This window comes from Triticum aestivum, chromosome 4A (genome assembly GCF_018294505.1).
Source record: "Triticum aestivum cultivar Chinese Spring chromosome 4A, IWGSC CS RefSeq v2.1, whole genome shotgun sequence".
NCBI lineage: Eukaryota > Viridiplantae > Streptophyta > Magnoliopsida > Poales > Poaceae > Triticum > Triticum aestivum.
The window spans coordinates 229,802,713-229,809,172 of NC_057803.1; positions in this window are offsets into that span (position 1 = coordinate 229,802,713).

The following is a 6,460-nucleotide window of genomic DNA, read 5'->3' on the forward strand; positions in this document are numbered from 1 at the left end:
CGCCAAGATCCCCCAAGGTTCCCTTGGAGCCATCCAAGAACAAAGTATTTAAGCTAAGGAGACAAGACCCCGGCAAGAGGAGCTTGCCGGCAAGGCCAACCAAGGCGCTCCAAGGAACTTGCCGCGACGCGCCACGCGCTCCGGCAAGGCAACAAGGCCCCGGCAAGAGGAGCTTGCCGGGAAGACTAAATAAGGTACCCCGAGGCCCGGTGAGCGATGAGCTTCTGGACCCGGCGAGATAACAACAGCGGCAAGGCGCTTGCCGCGGCAGGCGGCCACTCTGCGCCCACGCTCCAGCGCATCCACGAACGTGTCGCTCTGGGGGCCTCTCCGGGCGCGCATGGCGGGAGGCTGTGTAGCCAGCGGTGCGCAGTGGCATGCGAAGCTGACAAGATCGCCATCGTGGCGAACGGTGGCGCCCCTAACGGTCCTTTTCTGCACTGTTCGGGCGACTCAGATGGGCATTTAATGCCCTTGTCCCCTGCCGTCAGGGTTAGGTAGGGTGCACTGTACAAGCAACTGTATCAACTACCTCGCTTTTTACGTTTTTACCCTCCTCTGCGTTGCCACCTGTCGGTGACCCCTTTTAGCGTATAAAAGGAGGCCCATGCGCAACGTAGAGGGGGTTCGGACAGTTTGCTTCGATTCATTCGTAGCCCAGAGAACATCACACTCTCTCGCTCGAGAGCAAGAACACCAGATAATACAACCAGACAAGCAGCAGTAGGAGTGTTATCTCTCCGGAGAGCTCCGAAGCTGGGTAAACTGCTCGTGTGCCTCGCCTCGATCTGCTCTTCGTGCGACCTCCGCCCCCCGCCGAACCGAAAGGGGCCCAGTCCGTCGGCCCCATAGGTGTTCGTGGATCAGTTTCCCCGACACCCTCGTTCTTGATTCAGCTTATTATGAATAAACATGTTTGCAATCACAATTACAGATCGTAGTTGCTTGTGCCATGCCTGATTAGCTATGTGTTATAATGGTTTACTTGTGTGCCAACATGCTATTGAGATGATTATGATGTGGTATGATGGGGTGGTATCCTCCTTTGAATGATTTTAAGTGACTTGACTTGGCACATGTTCACGCATGTAGTTGAAACAAATCAACATAGCCTTCACGATATTTATGTTCATGGTGGATTATATCCTACTCATGCTTGCATCCAATGTTTATTAATTTTAATGCATGTACATGGCTCTTGTCGCTCTCTAGTTGGTCGCTTCCCAGTCTTTTGCTAGCCTTCACTTGTACTAAGCGGGAATACTGCTTGTGCATCCAATCCCTTAAACCCCAAAGTTATTCCAGATGAGTCCACTATACCTTCCTATATGCGGTATCTACTTGCCGTTCCAAGTAAATTTGTATGTGCCAAACTCTAAACCTTCAAATAAACATTATGTTTTGTATGCTCGAATAGCTCATGTATCAACCAAGGTTGTCCTTATCTTCCATGTTAGGCGGGTTATTCTCAAGAGGAGTGGACTCCGCTCCTCACTCACAAGAAAATGGCTGGTCACCGGGATGCCCAGTCCCATGCTTTATGCAAACTAAATCAAAATTAATTGCAAACAAAACTCCCCCTGGGACCTGATGTATGTTGGAGGCACTCGTTGTTTCGGGCAAGCCATGGATTTATGCTTGTTGGTGGAGGGGGAGTATAAACTTTACCATTCTGTTTGGGAACCGCCTATAATGTGTTTAGCATGGAAGATATTGCCATCTCTTAGTTGTTATGTTGACGATGAAAGTATACCGCTCAAAATACAATTTATCTCTATTTCAAAACCGAGCTCTGGCACCTCTACAAATCCCTGCTTCCCTCTGCGAAGGGCCTATCCATTTACTTTTATGTTGAGTCATCACCCTCTTATTAAAAAGCACTAGCTGGAGAGCACAGCTGTCATTTGCATTCATCACTGTTAATTTATATTGGGTGTGACTATGATTGGATCTCTTTTACCATGAATTACAATGTCTAGTCAATCCTTGATCTTTAAAGGTGCTTTGCATTTATGTTTTGCTGTCTCAGAAAGGGCTAGCGAGATACCATCTTGTTATATCATATTATGATTGTTTTGAGAAACTGTTGTTATCCGAGATTTATTATTATGACTTGCTAGTTGATTATGTGTGACACTCTAAAAATTTTTATTTGGTTTTTATCAAAAACTTTGTGGTTTTTGAGGAGAGGCTATTTAAAATTTTTCTTTTTCAGAAAAACCTTCCACTTAAAAAATTCCTTTGCCTTGGCAAGGATTTGATTTTTTTCAAACCTTGGTGTTTGATCTTTTGAAACTTCTTCTCTGTTGGTTCTCTCAAATTTAATTTTTGAGTTTAAATTGTTTTCTTTTAAAATGAAGCTCTATGAAAATTTGGGGATTTTCATATCTTGGAACCACCCTTGACTTTGCATTGTTTCCATGTGGTAAAACCCCTCCAAAACCTCCCCTACACCTTGTGATCAACCTCAGTTCTCTGTCCCAACTAATCCAAACAAGTTTTGGATTTTATTCTAATTATTTTCCCTCTCAAATCAATTCTGAAAATTATTTTGAGCCCAAATGATTTTCAAAGCAAGTACCATATTGCATTTGAGTTTTGACCTCAAACCAACTCTCGTGGATAGTCCTTTGTACCCACAACCCAGAACCATCTTGATCCACTCCTTCTCTTTTCAAAATTTTCAAAATTCAGCCTCTGCAAGTTTGGACCAGATTTGCCAAATTTGATGAAATTCATATCTACACTACTCCAAAAATTCCACCAAAATTCAGGCAACCTATGTGAGCAATGAGAAGCCACTCCACCAAGTTTCAGCTCAAGGAAAAATCCCTAGATGCCAATTTCATTCTGTCGAACACCTTGCGGGCACTGTTACTGTTCAAAAATTCAGAAAAGTTCAGTTTCAGTGTCGTGTGCGTTCGTCAGTTCCTCTCATGCGTTCATAGTGCATTTGGCACGTTCCTCTCCGCCTCTTCCTACTGTCTGGAGCACCGCACGCTCACTTGGCCTCTTCCTGGCGTCGGTGGCACAATGGCTCGCCCTCGCCGGAGTCTTCCACGGCGTCGGGACCTCCCGTGGCGGCTGACAGGGGGCAAGAACGGCGGCTCAACGCCGTTCCGTGCCGCCCAGCGCTCCCTGGCTCTCCGCGTGGCCTCATGCACGCCAGCGCACCCCCGCTGCACCGTCACCGTGGCCCGACAGCCCTGGACGCGCTCTCTGCCGCCAACAGACCCGCGCCGTCCCGTTCCGACCAAAGCCTGCCCTAAGCTTCTAATCCATGTCCGGTTAGCATCTAAACGGACCCAGTAAACTCCCACGACGGCGCTCGACTCCCTAATCACCCCCGACCGAGCACTGCGCCACCGTAACCATCGCCGGAAACCCCCGTTCACGGCCACCGCCTCGGGCTGCCTATAAAAAGGGCCCCCGAGCTCACCCTCGTGCACGCCGCATCCCCACACCTCACCAACGCCACGCCAGGCCACTAGGGGGACCCCGAGGAGGTCTTCCCCCTCAACTCCGGCCGCCCCGATCCGCCTCGGCCGCCACCTCGATTCGCTCCGGTGAGGCCGTCTCCGGCGCCCAAACCCCGTTCGTTACCCTCTCTTGCTACCAGGAGCATAAACCCCTCCTCAATTTGATCACTGCAGCTCTCACCGACGAAGTCCGCAACCACCCGAACCGCCGTCCACCGGAGCAAAGCTCGCCGTCGACGTGGTGCTCGCCGACCGCCGCCACCACCACCAACCGACGCGGAAGGCTGCCCTGAACATGGAGGTACCCTCCGATCTCTCTACCTCGCCGTGGATCACCGCCGGCGACCACCGCGGCTCTCGGGCACCGGCGAGATCTGCCGCCCCGTTCATATTTTCAAACCTGACAAGCGGGACCCGCTGTCAGCCTCTCTGTTCTTCCTAAACGAAGCGTTTTCTGAAAACGTCTTCTTCCGAATGCGCTTTCCCTCTGGGCTGGTGTAGTCGCTACCGAAGCGCTTTCTGTTTTTATAAACTAGCCCCTAGAAAACTTCTGTTTCATTACAGATGAGTCCCTGGACAAAAACCTTTATAACTTTTAAACAGAAAGGTATTTTTGGTTGATTCTTTTTCTGTTCTCTTTAAAATTTTGTCTAGTTTTTTATAAGATTTATTTGGAAAATATTTGGTATACTTTCTGTGCACTCCTTGGTATTCACGATAGCGCATATATTTTCTTTATACCGTAGATACCGAAGGAGGTGATGGAGCCGTGAACTTCTCCGAGCTAGGCTCCGACTACTCTGAACCAGGCAAGCATGTTTGAACTTTTGATATGATGAGTGTCTTGGCATGTTTTGCATTTAGTTAGTTTCATGGCATGTTGATAAGCATATCGATGAATGTCATTTTATGCGATAATGAGGTAAGTGAGTTCGATGATCCATAAGTGGATGGATGTGAGTATGAATGGCCATGTGTTGGCATGAGGATGGGTGAGATGGCAGTGTTGTAGCATGCCAGTCTCATGCCGGACTATGTGACTTCAGTGTCAAACCGTATCGGTCCAGTTCCTTTCATTTCCTTCCCTGTACTACCACATGTTTTCCGCAAGGAATATGGTTTAGTAAGTTGCAAACCGCTTTTTTGGTACACACCAAAAGGAGAGGCCGTGATGATGGTTCCATGGCCCTGGATTAAAGCCAGTCATCCGGTCAGGGGGCATGGGTGTTTCCGGTTGGGACCGAGAGGGGGGCACCCCTTAGAGCGCGCGTATATAAATTTGATCCCATGCTATTCGAGATTGTGATCTCCCCGTCTCAAAAGTTTTTCTTGGACGATGTCTAGGGTGATTCCTAGCATCGAGAGGTATGATGGGTGTGTACTGGTTAGCTGTGTTTTCTTCCGAAATACCGTAAACGGAACTAGTCCTTCGTGACTACGGAAATCCGTTGGTTGTGGGAATAATTTTGTACAAACTCTGCAGAGTCATATATCCCTCCAAATCATCTATTCCATGTCCAATTTCGTATTATCTTGTCCTAACAATGACAGTGTTGATGACAGAGACTCCGGTGTTTCACATGAGTGCTAATTCCGGTTAAATGATATTCCTGTGGATGGACTAACCCATTTATTCTTATGAATTAAAAGTTTATTATGATTATTATTTACCTGTCCATAAAAGCCCCTTCTGTGATGTCGCCCCGACGTCCGACTGTGGCATTTCTTTTCAAGCCCTTTCTGTGATGTCGCCCCGACGTCCGACTGTGGCATTTCTTTTCAAGCCCTTTCTGTGATGTCGCCCCGACGTCCGACTGTGGCATTTCTTTTCAAGCCCTTTCTGTGATGTCGCCCCGACGTCCGACTGTGGCATTTCTTTTCAAGCCCTTTCTGTGACGTCGCCCCGACGTCCGACTGAGGTATTTCTTTTTAAGCCCTTTATGTGGTGTCGCTAAGACGCCCGACTGTGGCATCTTTTTCTTTATATTTATTTGTTCACCTTTCGAGGCGTCGCTTCAGACACCCGATCGGAAATTATTTATGTTCTGTTGGGATTTCAGGCGGACTACCGCCGTTTCCCTTTTACTGACCTTGTTATGATAATTTTGAATGTACATTGGTGAATTTATTCATGACGCATCCATGCATGCATTTGTTATATCTTACGTCCGAACTGTCTTGCGAGTACTTTCAAAGTACTCACTGGCTTGTTGATTTGGCCAGATGCTGACGAAGGCGATTTCATGGATGAAGAGTTCGATAGCGAGTCCAACACTTAGAGGAGTCCCAGTCAGTCTCGTGCGACCCTGGATTTGGTCACTGTTTTATATCCGCTTCCACTACCAAATAAATTCATCGAGCCTCACCTCGACGCTCGATGAGATGATAGACTTAGAGTCTTGTATTTCTCTCCCCGCTGTGTTTTTCCACCACCGCCCTATCCTCGAGTCAGTAGTATGTCTCCACACCACTGTGTCATGTCCGCCATTATGTATAATTATTGGCGTGCTTGTAATAATTTGGTTGAGCAACCGCAGTTCGACCCTGTAATATATTTTATGCTACTGGCTTATTGTATCAAGAAATTGTCTACCAGTGAGGAGGATTTCTCTCATACTGGACTCAAAAGATTGGTTTCTCAATAAATATTTTTATTGGAAAACTGTCAGGACCCCGACTCGATGTCACATCGATCTAGCCGGTAACACTTCATATCACTTTGCGGCCTCACGCACGGTGTTCCCACGGGTGTCGCCTTACCTTTGCCCGGGACCGTTTGCGCCTTTTGGCTCACGTATATGATAGTGTCGCTAGCATCCATATGATAAAGAGCCCGGGCTGACATGACTAGTCATAAACCCAAAGTGGCACAGACTTACAGGGACAGGCATCCATGACCCAGCTTCGAACGTGTCGGTCATCAGCAAGTGGGTCCGGGCTGTAGCACTGGGCTAGCAGGACTCCGGTAAACCGAGCTGTAG